At 37.5% G+C, this 17,421-nt stretch overlaps 1 protein-coding gene across 1 annotated transcript in view; it reads left to right on the forward strand.

Annotated features, from left to right (window-relative positions):
• Positions 1–17,421, forward strand: part of CMYA5 (cardiomyopathy associated 5) — a 112,451-nt gene that overhangs the window by 41,553 nt on the left and 53,477 nt on the right. The gene's annotated exons all lie outside the window — the stretch shown is intronic.

The raw sequence follows: 17,421 nt of genomic DNA on the forward strand, positions 1-17,421 counted from the left end.
TGGTTTTGCAAAAATATGAAGTTTCCCACAGCCTTTATAGATCATTGGTTTGAGAATAAAGGAAAAAATAGGGTTGGAAAATTTAAAAAATATTTTATATATGCACAAAAGAACATACTTTCTAATACTCACATAAACTACAAAATTAATGGCAGCATAAATTTTGAGACTAGGTTAAAATTGAATGGAGGAGCACTTGGAAATTAAAGAGAAGGTGTATGGTTGTTGCTCAATCAGAATATTTCAGTCTTTCTGCTCTGTTCCATCTTGCACTCCTTCTCTACATGTGGCACAGATATTCTCAGGGGAGCTTCTCTCCATATCTGGAAGGTGGCTTCACTGGGCCTCCAAGGGGATCTCCCTGAGGGTTATCCAGACAGACCTGAGAGAGCCAACCCACTACCACCCAAGTCTCTCTGCTAGCCCCAGGCAGAGGGGCCCACCCTCCTGACGGTCCAAGGTTGGCTTGTATTTTACCCATCCCTGCTCATCTCAGCAGCATCTGCTGCAGTAAGATCTTGATTGTTTTATCATTATTTTTCCTGAAAAAGTGACAGAGAAAAGAAAAGTGTTGTCATATACTATACTAGGTCTTTGGGCAACCCTGAGTCTGTCTAATAGATGAACTGGGTTTTATTTTTAAGTTTATCATTTTTCTTTTCAAGCCCACAATTTAAAACTGTTGTAAACTTAACAAGAAAAATTGCAGGAGGGCCACCAAAGAAATGAGGATATCTGATTAGAATTCTCTTGCTTTTTGGACCAGTTAGCCTTCATCCTTACTGCTCCTATGGAATTATAATTTTAGTTAAAAAAAAAAGAAAAGAAAAAAGTCAGTGGAGCAGCAGGGTTCAAGAAGTCTATCCTGACTCACTGATTAATTTTAAAAAGAGCCCAGCCCTGGCACATTCTGTTCAGATGAAGTGCTCTGTCTCTTAGTAACCACCACTCAACATTCATAGGAATTTGACAGCAGTGGCTGGTGGGATACAGTTTCTGCTCTGTGCTAATACTCAGTAGCTGTTGAAGAATTCCTGTGCTATAGTTAAGCTTGTCTTTAACTCCTCAGCTGGGCTTGCCAGAATATGAATATTCTTATCCTTGATAGTTTTCCATTTACAGTCTCAGCCAAGGTTAATGTTGTCCATAGTTGGTTTTTTTTTTCCTCAGGCTTGGACCTTAACCGGTGCTTCTCAACTGGTACATGTCAAAAGACGTTTTTGGTTGTCAATTGACAAGGGGTGGTGATGGTGGTGGTGCTACTTCATCTTTTGGGTGGAGGTCAGGTGTGCTGCTGAGTTCCCTCAATGCACAGGCAGCCCCTCACTACAAAGATTCATACAGCCCCAAATGTCAATAGTGCCACTACTGAGGAATCCGTCTTCCCCATCCCCCAAGACCACAAATAATCTACTTGCCCACGTCTTGATCTAAGGCAGCTGAAAACGAGACCTGTCATGCAATGGTTCCTTTATTTTGGTTTTCTAGCCCCAGAAACTTTTTGTCCTTAGTTTTCAATAATAGTAGAGAATTTAGTGGATGAGTTGTTATACTTTTCTCTGGTAGATTCAGATGTGTGCCTGAAGTTCATTTGACTGAGCTACAGCTCGAGTTCATGGCCTGGCCCTGAATAGATAGCTATTCCCCAAGTATTTATAAATTGATTGCTTATGCTAAAACCAAATTACTCTTTTTAACTCTGGACAGATAAATGGTTTTTACAATTCCAAAGTTCTGCATGGGTCATGTAACACCTTTACTTGGACATCTACTGAAAATCAATGAAAACGTTCATGCATGTGGACCATGTGCAATATCTTGGTTGGTGAGGTGGGGTAGAAAGAAGGAAGATAGTCACTCTTTTGAAACCTCGTACTTTCAGGTAGATCACTTCATCTGGTCCTGACTGTAAGGTCAGGCACACATCTTAGGCACTCAATATCTCCTGTTACCTCAGCTGTTAATAACAAGTATATATCATTAACTAATTCTCAGGATGGTCTAAAGCCCTAGGAAAGACATGATGATGGGTATTTTCCGGTCTGCTTGGAGGTTGGAGTAGCATTTGGAAGCATCTTCATAATATTTATATTATGGATTGAATTGTGTCCCAATGAAAAAGATACGTTGAAATTATAATCTTCAGTACCTCATAAAGCAACTTTGTTTGGAGATAGAGTTGTTGTAGATGTAATTAGTTAGTTTAAGATGAGGCCCTTAATCCAATATGACTGGTGTCCTTATAAGAAAAGGAGAAGAGACACAGGCACAAGCAGGTAGAAGGTGGTGAGAAGATGGGGCAGAGATGGGGGTTATGCAGGTACAGGCCATAGAACGTTGGGGATTGCCAGTAACCACCAGAAGCTAGGAAGAGGGGAGGAAGGATCCTCGAGAGCCTTCAATGAGCGCCTGGCCCTGCTGACACCTTGATTTCAGATTTAGAAGTCTCTAGAACTATGAGAGAATACATTTGTGTTGTAATTTCAAGCCACCCGGTTTGTGGTACATTGTAATGGCAGCCCCAGGAAACTAAGACACTAATACATATGCCGCTGGGTCATGCAGTTTTCAAGATGATCACAGACTTTTGTAAAGGTGCCCTGAGGCACATCTAAACACCATATGGTTCACATCTCCCTTCATTTGCACTTGTTTTTTTCTACTTGAATTACTTCCAACCATCCCAGCTCTATCCCCTGGATAAACTTATTTTCATCTTTCAAAACATCAGTTTTTTATACATTGTGATTACTTTCCAGACCCCTCCTATCACACAGCCTGCTCTACTCCACCCCAAAGTTAAAAACTTCTTTGTACCATATCGGGTGCCTTTGGTATAGTCTTCTGTTAATGTGTGTCACATGTATTATAATTATTTGTTTGCAGGTATATCTCCCTTACTGGCCTGTAAGTTCCTAGAAGGCAGGCACTAATTGTATTCCCATTACTCTTTTGGTGTTTAATAGAGTTTTTAAAAAGAGAATTTATGTTATTTATTTCAGCCAGGCTCACTTGCTTTTTAATTGCAAAGTGTTATTATTAATTAGGTTACCTCTGGTAAGGCAACTGAAATAGGATAATAGTGATAGTCAATGGAGACTATCACCAAATGTTTTCATTTATTTGTGAAATTAAAATTATATAGATTTATGTGTATGTGTGTAACAAAAAAGGTGTTTTCTATGCCAAGGAGTATAGATGTCTAATGATGACTGAGAAGTGCCCTAGTTAGGGTTTGTGTTAGATAAACCCAAAATCTCAGTGACTTAGCATAATAAAAGTTTCTCTCTAGTCACTTAAAAATAAAATGGAGATATTCCTGGTTGGGCAGCTCTCATCCCAGTGCTTCAGGGACCTAGGCACCTTCCCTCGAGAGGCCCTGCCATCTTTAGCACGTGGCATTTAGGGTTGCTATGCTTCAAGCTGTGAATTGTGTGGGAGATTTTTGTGACCCAGGCCTAGAAAGAGCATGCATTGCTAGAGCTCACTTTCCATTGGCTAGAATGTTTTCCCTTGGCCATACCCAACTCAAGGGAGAACAGGAAATGTGGACTACCTGTCAGCCCAGAAAGAAACTAAATGAGTTTGGTGATAGGCTGGCCATCTCTGCTAGTAAACAAAGAAATGAGTCTACAACAAACAAAATGAAACTATTGCAGGGATTTTAAGAAGCTCACCAATGAATGGGAAACCATAGAGCCAGGAAAGTACGGGGTTGGGTCTAGGGAGCAAGAATGACTGATCATCAGGTCAGGGTGTCATGGAATTTCAAACCTCAAATAGTTCTGCTTAAGATTACATTTCCTGATTGGGGTAGGGCAGGGGGAGTTGAGGGGTCCCAACCAGCTTAGCCTGCTCATTTTTCAGCTCCTAGAGGTTGGTAGGGATGACAGTTCATGGCTTACCATCTCATTCAGAGTAAAATCCAAACCCTTCCTATAGCCTGGAAACCCAGACAAACTGTCTCCCTTTCTGGTACCTTCCTGGCTTTATCTCCTGTTACTGTGGCTTTCTTCTGTACTCTATTTTGGCATTCTCATGTCTTTGCTGGTTTTTGAACATACCAAGAACAATTTCATCTCAGTACCTTTACTCTTGTTTCTTCTGATCTTTCTCCTAAAATTTGCTTGCTCCTCCCTCCCTTCCTGAAATCTCTGCTCAAATATCCCTTTAATTTAAATGTGTTCCTTGCTCACCTATGTAATATAGCACCCCAACTCACAGCCATCACCCTTATCCTTCTCACCCTGTTTTTTTCTTCATAGCACTTACTACCACCCAACATTTGTTTGTTCACCTGCTCTGTTTTATTTCTGTCTTCCCCTCTACTAGAGTATAAGCAATATGAGAGCAAGACTTTGTTTTGTTCACTGCTGTATCCTCATTGCCTAGAACAGTGCCTGGCATGTAGTAGGTGTTAAATAAATGTTTTTTAAATAAATCAAATAATGAATTTAAGTATAAAAAGAAATAACATATACAAAAGCACTTTGGAGGGAGCAGATTTGGCTGAAGCAAATGAGTGTCTGCCTCCCACATGGGAGGTCGCCAGTTTGGTTCCCAGTGACTTCTAAAGAAAAAACGAGCAAAAAAGCAACAACAACAACAACAAAAATCCCAAAAAACAAAACAAAATATTGAACAGACAGTGAGTGCAAACAATGAGCAAATAGATGAGGGAGCCATCTGGGGGTGGGAGCACTTTGGAAACTGTTATGTGATATGCAAATTATATAAGTTATTATGTCAAACCAGCATAGTGGGCGTCAAAGTATTAGAATATAGGTTTCCTTACTCCCACTCATGGATAGTAGCAGAGATAGCTGTAGAGCTAATATGGCCCAGGGCTAAAGTAACCTGAAGCATTTCTTTCAAGAATACCAATTTTTTTTCCATAATCTTATTCAAATTGTCAACCCTTATTCTTTCCAGTTTATGAACATTTTTGCAGTTGCTGTAATATTATTTATCACTGACCATGGGTAATGCACTTTTAAAATGAGTCTAATTGCTTATAAAGCATCATGTGATATTGCAGGGACAGATGCAGGACATTATATATTCTGCCATAACCCACTGAATGAACTGGGAGAGAGTAAACTACAGCATAAACTATAATCCATGCTGTGTAGCAGTGCTCCAAAGTGCAGTGAATGTACTTATCAAATGCAGTGAATGTACCACACTAATGAAAGAAATTGTTGATGTGGGAGGAGTGGGGGTTGTGGGGAATGGGATATATGGGAACCTCTTTTATTTTGTAATGTAACATTTTGTGTTATCTATGTATCTTTAAAAAAAAAGATAATAAAGAAAAGAAAACATCATGTCAACCATAGTTCCCTGTTGATAGCATGTGAGTTATCTATATGTTTTAGCTGTCAAGTGATGTACCTTAGGTTCTACAAACTGTTGTACGTGTTTATATATATTGGAATTTAGGAAATAGAATTACTACACAACACCCTCTTTTTCCCTTCCTCAGTTCTGAAACAATTAATGACTATCCTTTGACTAAAGGATTGGCAGATGGGGATCAAATTATTAACTTTATTTCTAATAATGTTGATATATTGGAGAATATATCCGAATAGGTATAAGACAACAATGTGCTTTCCAATACCAAATTTCAGAAATAGACAGATTTATACCCCCAGCATAGGGACTGCCCCTATTTATAGCACAAGAAAAGAGCAGAATGGGGAGGAGTGCTGGACGGAAGTTAAACTAGAAACACTTTATCTAATAGATGTTCTCCCACCTCCCTAACTTGGGAAGAAACCCTGGAATGAGAAATTATTGTCCCAACTAATAATTATTCCAAGTTAATTGTTATCATATATTTTAAGAGATTTTAGATAAAATATTCCTTTAAAGAAGCAAAATAATGTGAATCTTTAAATTGTATCATTTATTCATATAGATGTATAGATGAAGCAAGAAAATGTTCACACACAAAAACTGAGTGTTCTCAAGCTAGGTTGGGGGAAGGTTGATTGGGTCTAGGGATGCTCTTGTACAGGTGAAAAGCTTTGGCAAGTACCTAATTTGCTTTACTACAGAGTTGCCTTCAGTAGCAATATCCAAATATATCCTAGATTTTAGAAGAATAATTAATTTATATTTTTACCACAAATCTAAGGCTCAGACCAAACTGGTTAATTTGGAATGAACTTTAAAGATCTTTTAGACCATTTATATCAAACAGTAACCATGCCTCACACAGTACCTAGTATATACTTGGAGCTCAATAAATACTTGTTAAATGAATGACTCCTGACCTGGGCTTCAGTGAGAAATGAGCTGAAAGTCAATGATGATGCAAGATGTCTTTCAGTTTTGCAGTTTATCTGAAATGGAAATTCCATAGTTGTAAACTCAAATGAATGAGAACTAGAAATGTACAGAAAAAAGAATATAAGCTTTTAAAAACATTTTCCACTAAACCTAATTGGCTAGAGTAACCAAAGCACTCCATTTTCTCTGTAAAACACACTGATGCCCAGGAAAAGCTGACCATTCCTGTTAACAAGCTACTCTTCTTTTTTTAAAAATGTATTTTAAATTTATTTTTAAAAGTTATATAGATCACACAAAATGTTACAGTAAAAATATAGGAGTTTCCCATATATCCCATTCCCCATACTCCTCACTTTTCCCACATCAACAATTTCTTTCATTATTGTGGTACATTCATTGCATTTGATGAATACATTTGGAGCACTGCTACACAGCATGGATTGTAGTTTACATTGCAGCTTACACTCTCTCCCAGTACAGGCTACTCTTTTAATATTCACTCTTTTGAGTTGTAGTTTTACTATGGATCAGGTGTGATTGTTCCCAAACCCTTTTATATTTGTTGAACTTATTATTATTGCATGATTTGATTAAATATTACTTAAACTGACAACAAAGGAGTGCAAAAGTAAAAGAGTTGTTCCTCTGAAAACAAATATGAAACTTTTTGAAATATTTCATAAAAGGAGAACCAGTAAAAGACATGGTCCCTGCTCATAGAGGGCTTATAACCTTGCAGACTATATATATAAATAAATATATATATATACATATTTATATAACTAGTATAGGGTGGTAAATGCCATAGAAGAAGATTACATTAAGATTCCAGAAGTTTGGAGGAAGAAAATTACTTTTGGCTTGTGGAATCAGTGATGATTTCATGGAGAAGGTGACACGAGCTGGTCTTTAAAGAGACAGTAAAGTTAGAATGTATAGAGATGATTCATTCCAAGTGAAGAGAAAGATGTAAGCAAAAGCGCAAGGAGTCAGGGGAAGAGGATTCCTATATTTGGTAGGATCCCAGGGTTCATGATAGGCAGAGGGGGAAGCACAGCTAGAAAGACAACTAGGTTTCAAATAGTAGGGGGCCTTAACTTCAAGACTTATGAAATGCCTGGTGACTGTGGAAATAAATTATTTTATTCTTTTCATCCTACAATGAATTTGAATGTTTTTTAATATACCTATAAAATAAGCAATTTATATTTCAGGACATAATGTATAATTTTTCCATCCATGGTTTCATGGATTTTTAAAAAATTTCTAATGGTTTATAAGCTACTTCTGAGCCTAAGCTATTTTATATTTCTTTTGGTCATCAATGCATATGATGATTCTTCTGCTCAGGATGTGGGTATTTAATTAATTCTTGGTGACATATTAATTCTAGAATTAGTGATTACGTTGCTAAGAACTCTACTTTTTAAAATTGAAAACCACATAAAACACTAATAATTTATATTATAAGATCACAGGCTTACTTGATATCTTATGCCTTAAAAAACATGTTTTTCAAAGTTTTGAATCTAAGCAGGATCATATGTGACTCTTCCCATTGTTTGATATGGCAACTGATACTTAAAGAACTTTAAACTATTTACCTGGAAAAACTCTTACCGATTACCTTATTTTTCTTCTTTTTAAAAAATATACAGTTCCTATTGGTGCACTGTGTTTGCTTAGAAGTAGAATAAGGCATCATTTAAATCTAAGGTATTGTTCATAATTATATTCTTACAAATACCTTTAGCATTACTTTGGTAAAGTCTATCCACAGGCATGCTAGAAGTAACTTCCCAGCTCATTAGCATTCCCTGAAAAAATTAACTGCTGAAAAGATGAAGGGACTACCAGTCTTAAAATGCAAATCATGAGTCCAATAAAAACAAAGTTTAATTTTCATATAAAAATAGTTTGAGAACCCAATTCACTTCTTCAGAGGTATACTTTAAAAAATTCTAAACAAAGATGTTGATAATGAAATAAGAAAAATTATAAGTTTGTAACTTCACTTGGATGGCTAACCACTTTCCCTCATCAAAAATTTCACTTTGGATATATAGATATAAATATAGATATTTCCACCTGTGGCTTCCTCAATTATAAAATAGCATATATTATAAAACCATAAGATCCTCACCATTCATGATTCTTAATAACTTAATTTTTAATAAATTACTGGGTTCTCAGTTAAAATGAAATGAAGAGTGGGGTATGTCTGGGGAGATTGATCACTGCCTAAACAGGAAACAAGGAATTCTTTGACATGGTCAAATATTCCAGGACCTTATCTTTCATTTTGGAAACCCAGAAATTAGATTTTTCAGCACATTTAATAAAATTCATCTCTTTTTTTTTTTTTTTTAAAGATTTATTTATTTATTTAATTTCCCCCCCTCCCCTGGTTGTCTGTTCTTGGTGTCTATTTGTTGCGTCTTGTTTCTTTGTCTGCTTTTTGTTTCTTTGTCTGCTTCTGTTGTCGTCAGCGGCACAGGAAGTGTGGGCGGCGCCATTCCTGGGCAGGCTGCACTTCCTTTTCACGCTGGGCGGCTTTCCTCACGGGCGCACTCCTTGCGCGTGGGGCTCCCCCACACGGGGGACACCCCTGCGTGGCACGGCACTCCTTGCGCGCATCAGCACCGCGCATGGCCAGCTCCACACGGGTCAAGGAGGCCCGGGGTTTGAACCGCGGACCTCCCATATGGTAGATGGACGCCCTAACCGCTGGGCCAAAGTCCGTTTCCCAAAATTCATCTCTTGAGAACTGATTTCTATGAGTACAATTCACAAAAAATAAATTTAGAAAATAGAATGTTAACTTAACAGTGGGAGATAAGACATGGACACAAACACTGCTATGTCACATAATTCAAATATAAATTAGGGTGTTTTTTTTTGGGGGGGGGGGTGGGACTTAGAAACAGAGAAGTAGCAGAGCACACCCAGTTCTCCAGACTCTCCTTATTCCACAAATAGTCATGCTAATTCAGGGAACAGGTGGAATGCTATGGAAAGGGCTTCATTCCACAATGAATTTGAATGGTCTTTAGTATACCTATAAAATAGGCAATTTAAATTACAGCATAAAAGAAGGATGATGCCTATGTAATCTTCAATTATTTAATGGGGAAAAGGGGACATGGAAATAAAAGACAAGGTCGAGAACCAGAAACATTGGAAGAAACAAAAATTCTTGAACTGAAAAATACAGTGAGAAAAAAAGACATATTTGAAGATTTTAATAATGTTTTAGAGACAGTTAAAGACAGAATTAGTGTACTGAAGGATAGAAAGAAATATCCAAATGAAGCACAGAGAGGATCCGATAAGAAGTTCTAATTTATAAATAACTGGAATATCAGAAGAAGAGAGAAAGAATGGGGCAGAGGCAAAATTTAAGAGAATATGACTGAGAATTTCTCAAAAATTATAAAAGACATCAATAGAGAGCTTCAAAAGTCATATAACTCCAAGTGGGATAAAACATCTAGGCTTGCTACAGTGAAACTTCTGAAAACTAACAACAAGAAGATATTGAAAACAGTTAGAGGGTGGTGGGAGAAAAATCCAGATTACTTTGAGAAAAGCTACAGTTACACTGACACCTGACTTCTCAACAGAAATAATGGAAGATAGAAGACATTGGAGTGATATTTTTTAAGTACTAAGAGAAAATACCTGCCAATCTATAATTTTTTTATTTTAAACTTTTTATTTTGAAATACTTTCAAACTTACACAATAGTTACAAAAATGATACAAAACCCATAGAGAGAACTCCACATATCCCTGTACCCCCAGATACCAAATCTACCAATTTTTAACATTTTGCAACATTTGCCTATCATTATTGCATCAACCTATAAATCCATCTATCCATTTATCAGTCCATTTTCTGAACACTTGAGTGTAGGTTGTATACATCCTGCTCCCTGAGAATTTAATAATCCCATGTATATTTCCCAAGAACAAGGATATTCACTTTTGCAACCATCTTAAGCATAGTTATCAAGTTCAAAAAAATTTAACATTGATATAAAGCTTACCATTTGTATTCTAATTTTTTTCATATGTCCCAATAATGTCTTTTTGAGCCTTTTCTTCTCTCTTATTAGTTCCCATTCAGGATCATGTATTGCATTTAATTGCCATTATCTCTTTAATTGGTCTGTCTTTTTTTTAAATTGTGGGAACATATATACAACATAAACTTTCCTATCTTAACCTCTCCCAATCATAACATTCAGTGGGATAAATCACATTCATTATGTTGCCATACCCTTATCAACTTCCATTTACTAAAAATTTCCCATCTTCCCAAAGAGAAACCCTACACCCATTATGCATTAATTCCCCATTCCTAAAACCACTGATTTATCATTATGTTTTATGCATTTGCCTTTTAAATCCTCTTGGAGATAAAAAATGCAATTAAACCAAAACACAATAATCCTGACATTTATGTTTACCCTTGTTTTTGCCTTTACTGGAGATATTTATTTCTTCATATGAATTTGATCTATTGCTATTATCCTTTCCTTTCAACATGCAGAAGTTTCTTTAGTATCTCTCATAGGGCTGGTCTATTGGTGATGAACTCTCTCAGCTTTAGGTTCTCTGGCAATGTTTTAATCTCTTCCTCATTTTGCTGGATACAGTATTCTTGTTTGGCAGTTTTTTTGCTTTCATCATTTTAAATATGTCATACCACTGCCTTCTTGCCTCCATAGTTTCTGATGAGATGTTGACATTTAATCTTATTGAGGCTCCCTTATGTGTGACATTTTGCTTCTCTCTTGTGGCTTTCAGAATTGTCTGTTTATCTTTGTCATTTAACAGTTTGATTATATTATGTTGTGATGTGGATCTATTTGGGTTTATACTGTTTGGAGTTTGTTTAGCAAATTGAATATGCATATCCGTGTCTTTCGGTAAATTTGAGAAGTTTTCAGCCATTCTTACTTTGAATATCCTCTCTGCCCCTTACTCTCTTTCTTCTCTTCTGGGACTCCCACAATGTGTATATTGGTATACTTAATGGTGTCCCACAGGTTCCTCAGGCTCTGTTCAATTTTGTTCATTCTTTATTCCTTCTGCTTCTCAGACTGGCTGGTTTCAATTTTCTTATCTTCAAGTTCACTATTTTTTTCTTCTCTCTGCTCCAATCTGCTGTCGAATTCTTCTAAGGAATTTTTAATTTCTGCTACTGTGGCCTTCAGCTCTGTTTGGTTTCTTTTCATAATTTCCATCTCTCTATTGATATTCTCTTTGTGTTCCTATGTCCTCTGTCATTTTCCTGATTTCCTTTACATCTTTGTCCATGCTTTCTTTTGGCTCTTTGAGCATATTTAGGACTGTTCTTTTAAATTTTTTGTCTGGTATGTCCCAAGACTAGTCCTCCTGATTTATGGTTTCTAATGCTTTAATCTTTTCCATTGCCTGGGCTATCATCCCCCGTTTCTTTGTATGTTTTGCTCTCTTTTGCTGAAACCAGAACATTTTGATATTTTAATATGTTATTGCTGGAATTTAGACTCTGAGGCATCTGTTCCTTAAGTTTGATTCAACTAGTGTTATGACAGATATTTGGGTATGTTGAAGCCAGGGCCCAACCAAAAAAAAGAAGAAGTCTTTTTCCAAGTCTTTGCAGATTGACCTATGAGAGTGTGCTCCTTTGGGGCTTGTCCATACAGTGATTTTAGAGAACAGATTCAGGCCAAAGCATAAGGGCCTCAAGATCCTTTTGGTTCATGTGTCTTGTCTTGTGCATGTGTATGTGGCCCTAGGAGTTCCCCATTTACATGGATACAAATATACCCTCTTCTCAAAGAAATAGTTTCCTCATGACCCCAGGGACTGCATGTACATATACTACATCCAACAATCTCTTGTCCCAGGCAGCATGACTTGATTGCCCTTCAACAACATTCTGTAGGAAAGTTCAGTGAACTGCCTTTTACATGCAGGGAAAATTCTGGGATGGCAAGTGCCTTAGGCCACCACTAGGTAGATTGGGCCAGACATACAAGCTCCCAATATGTGCTCAAGGGTTACTCTGCCTCCTCCAAAACTGGGATGAGGAATCCACACTGAGAGTGTGGACTGGTTCCATGCTGAGCCCATGAGGGGGTGGGGGAGAGGCCAACCAGGATGCCTTCATTTGGATCAGCACTCACCCTGTTACTGCAATCCTTTAACTGCTTTCTGTAGCTTTGAGAAAGATCTGCCAGTTCTTGCTCATTGTTCAAAACTTTTTCCTGGACAGACTCTGAAGCATCTCACTCTGCCAACTTGATCAGGAAGGAATTCAATCTAGAATTTCATATCCTGAAAAAATATCCTTCAAGAATTACAGTATACAAAGTCTTTTAAAGAAGAAGGCTGAGAAAATTTGTTACCAGCAGATTAACAGTAAAGGAAAAACTAAAGGGAACTCTTTAGGAAGGAGGAAAGTGATTCCAGATGGATTCTCAGAGATGTAGAAGGGAATGAAGAAGCACAATATAAAGGTTAAATATCTAGGTAATTCTAAATGAATACTGCCAATATAAAACAATAATATTAATCATATTCTTGTGAGATTTAAAAATATTTATAGAATTAAAATATACCATTACCAGTTCATGTAAGTTGAAATTAAAGTTACTGTTTCTTGTGTTGTCTGGGAAAAGGTAAAAATACCAATTTATGTTAGACTTTAACTAGTTAAGGATGCTGTTCCAATCTCTAAGGTAACCACACAAAAAGTAGTAGAACAGTGAATCACTGCCAAGCTGATAGAGGGGTGGGGGGAAGTATTATAATAAAAATCTCTGCTGAGGTTCCTGCCTTCCCCTCCAGAATCTACTGTCTCCCGGAGCTCAGCTGTGGACAACCAGACATAGGGCTTGTCTCTTTCCCAGTCTCCTCTCTTAGTCTCAATCACTCCACCTTCTTCCCAATTTCAGCTGTGGGCTATCAGGCATACAACTCATCTCTTCAGCCCTGAGCTGCTCTGTGGGCCCAGCCTTTTGGGGGCCTTGTGTTTTAGGTTTGGCTGCTAGCAATCCTTGAGTCCTCTTTCACATAGCAGTGTCAAAAATGGCGGCTTCCTTTCTCTGTGTCTCTGTGTGTGTCTCTGTTTCTGTAAGAGCTAGCAGGATGGCAGGAACTCAACCCAAGTCATGCTTCACTGATATAGTCCAATCAAAAGTAATCTAGTCAAGTAATCTAAAGTGAATCTAATGCAATCAAAGTGTACCACATCCACAGTAATAGATAAGGTTAAGAAGATAATCTTTTAGGATTCAAAAAAGAACTTCAAACTGTCACACCTGGCAATACTTAAAAAGAAAAATATCAGAAGACACAAGTAACTAATATCTGGGATGAAAAACTGGGTAAAATCACAAGCTTAGAAACATTTGAAGGATTCTAAAAGGATATTAAGAACAACTTTAATCCAATGATTATTAACATTTTGGTAAGCTGGATAAATTCCTAGAAAAACACGATTTGCCAAAAGTGACACAAAAAGAAATAGAAATTCTGAATAGTTATAAAACTATGAAATAAATTAAATTGCTAACTAAACACCTTACCACAAAGAATACTTCAGATCTAGATAACTTTACCACTGAATTCTACCAAACATGTAAGAAAGAAAGAATGCCAATCTTTCACAAATTATTCCAATGACTAGTAAAGGAGGGAACACTTCCCAGCTTGTTATATGAAGAATCATAATCTTGATAAAAAACCTGGCAAAGACATTAAAAGAAAGGAAATTACAGATGCAAAACACCCAAACAAAATTTTAGCAAACCAAAACCGGCATTGTATAAAAGTGAAAATACATCACAACCATATTAGGTTTATTACAGGAATTTAAGATTGGTTTGACATCTGGAAATCAATCATTGTAATTCCTCACATTAATAGAATAAGGAAGAAAAATACCATCATCTTTATAGTTGCATAAAAGTGTTTAATAAAAGGAAGAGGGAGCCTTTGGTGTTGGGCTCCAGTATCAGCCTATTCTTGCCTTGATCTAAATCAGACCTGCTGGAACTACTCCTTGCCTACTACTTCTGGAAGGGGAAGGAAGTAAGCTTCCTGGGTCATCATTTTTCTCTCCTCACTCCTGTAGGTAAATCTGCATGGAAGTCAAGTAATATCAGAAGTTTGCTTTGTGAAAATGGAATCAGAGGGGAGTATATTAGATGATCTTCATAGTCAGCATCCTTTAACTAGGAAAAGCTGATGAATGCGTATTTGCATAGGTGAGAAAACTTGTTTCCTGAATAAGGAACAGTCTTAGAAGTGCTTTCTGTACTCTATGATGACCATTTCCCTTTGGTAAACACCATGTTTCTCTAGAATGGGTGTAATATGAATGCTTGGGTTATGTTTTCACACATGCTAATATAGTCATTCTCTAATTCCTATTGGCTGTGTCATTCTTCTCTTCCTTTGTTCCTCTCCAGTAATCCAGATACTCCCAAGTACTTCAGGTATCTTGGTGCACCAGGCTGATTTATTCCTATGTACATTTTGCATGTGCTGTGACCTTTTCCTGGAATGATCTCTCCATGCTACACCATCTCAATTCTTCATTCATTTGGGAAACTCCTATTTTCTCATCAAAATCCAACTCAAATATCTTTCCTCTGTTAAGTCTTCCCTTCTTTATGTTGTCACTTTATCTTGCCTATCTTTTGTAATAGTAGTTATAACACTGTATTACAATGTTTAGTTCTGTGTCTCCCTACTAGACTTTGAATTTTTCAAGAGGAGGTTCTGTGTTTTTATATTTGTATTCCTAGTAACTAAACTTGAGAAAACCTTTTTTTTCCTCTCCCCTTCCCTGCCCCCCCTCCTCAGTTGTCTGCTCTCTGTGTCCTTTCACTGTGTGTTCTTCTGTGACCACTTCTATCCTTATCAGTGGCACCAGGAATCTTTTTATTTTTGTTGCATCATCTTGCTGCGTCAGTTCTCCATGTGTACGGCACCACTCCTGGGCAGGCTGCACTTTCTTTTGTGCTGGGCGGCTCTCCTTATGGGATGCACTCCTTGCGTGTGGGGCTCCCCTACACGGGGGACACCACTGCGTGGCAGGGCACTCCTTGCACGCATCAGCACTGAGCATGGGCCAGCTCATCACACGGGTCAGGAGGCCCTGGGTTTGAACCTTGGACCTCCCGTATGGTAGGCGGATGCCCTATCTGTTGGGCCAAATCTGCTTCCCTTTTTAAAAATTTTTTTATTTAAAAACCTTTTTAAATTAGGAAATAAATGAGTGAATGAGTAAGTAAATGGTTGAGTGAACATGTCTTAGTAGGGCTCTACCTTCTTATGGTCATTATTTGGTTACTCTGCTAAGTGCTCAAAAACTCATTTTAGATATTAGTGAAAACTTCTCTAGTTGGATATATTGAATTTACAATCAATAATTAAATCTAAATTGGGTTTATAATTGCTTTTATAATGTTACTACAATTATGCTATATTCAAAATGCTTTACTTCCCAGATTCATGTCATAACCCTAATTTTTAATTTCATCCTGCTTTTGTTGAGTTACTTGGATGGGAGAAGGAATAGTAGGAGTTGAAAATTCTGAGGAATAACTTTAATAAGGTATGCAAAAGAGCCTGAAAAACTTTTAAATTAGATTTGGTGCAGGACCAAGATAGGATATTAATTCCTAATGAAGTTCTATAGTGTAATAACAAAACAAATAAGTGAAAGCAGAGTTGCTAGGGAAATGGAAAAATTGTTCTTCCCATTGCTTCCCAACCTTTTTCACTCAGAGCCTGCTTAGAAAATGATATTACTTATAGCACGCTGGGCCAAATGGATGAGGCTGCTTGCTAATGGAGGCCAGTGATCCAGGAGCACTGGGTGCTCCAGGCCCTACCTGGCTGTGCTGATAGCTAAGGAAATCAGTACCTCAGCACATCCATGACTCTTTGTAGCAGAATGCTGGGGCAGCTCTGAAGTTTAATAAAAGAAAGTGGAATCTGCCTGTAAGGACTTATGGTCCTGGCCAGCAACCAAACCTAACAAATCAGGGAGGGTTCCTATTAAGCAAGAAAGACATGCATTAACTCTTGAAACAGCTCTTGGATTGCTTAGGCCAGTAATTTTCAACTCTGAATGCATACTAGACTTACCTGGAAGCTTTTAAACATAATAAAAAACATAATAAAAATACACAGTTCAATGAAGTCAGAGTCTCTGTGGAGAGGAAGATGGTGTGCATCAGTATTTTTAAAAAGCTCCCCACAGGTAATTCTAAAGTGTGTTCAGGTTTAAGAACCACTGACATAAAAAAGGATTAGTAAGGGACTTCAATTCTAACCAGGTACCTTTTAGAAAATGCCTTAATTTAATAGTTACACTCAGTGGTTTTAAGATAGTTTTTTTTTTTTATTCTAGTTTTTATTGTTGTAGAAAAACCAGTCAATGGTTTGGATTTACCTCATGCTGTAGCCATATTTGTAGGAGGAAATAACTCTTGGAGTTTTAACTTTGAACTTTACATTTAGGAAATGATGGCAAATATGGCTGCCCAATTTGTCAGGAATGGTAACAACAGAGGCTTTGAGGAGTAGATAGAATTTATATGCACAAGAGGTGGAGGAAGGTGGGGGTAGACATTCTGATGGAGGAATAGCATGAGCACAGGTGAATAGCAAAGTGTGAGAAAAATCCACAGAAGAAGAGTGCTGCAGTCTGAAACAGGAAACCGAGGCCTGAAGTCAGTGGTAGGGCAGCCACAGTCAGCTGTCTCCTGAGGATCTTTTGATGTATTTAGTGGACAGCAGGTAAAATAGAACAGAAGCTTACCATTTAAGGGTAGGGTGGCTGTGGCAAAGGAGGCGGGTCCTTGGGAAAAAGGTAGGGATCTGATGACTATGGATTTTGAGCTTTTTCAAACAGGGATTTACTGTTTTTTTGTTTTTTGTTTTTTGTTTTTAAGCAGGGAAATGACAGGTAAAATGTTTTAGTTTAGTAGCCTAGAAAGATGGACAGGATGGGTTGAGAGCCGGTGAGGGTAGGAGCTGACCAGTTGGGAAACTAGTGGCAGTAACCTAGGGATAAAGTGATAAGGAGCTAAGTTAGGGTTGTGATCGTGGT

Source organism: Dasypus novemcinctus, chromosome 2 (genome assembly GCF_030445035.2).
Source record: "Dasypus novemcinctus isolate mDasNov1 chromosome 2, mDasNov1.1.hap2, whole genome shotgun sequence".
NCBI lineage: Eukaryota > Metazoa > Chordata > Mammalia > Cingulata > Dasypodidae > Dasypus > Dasypus novemcinctus.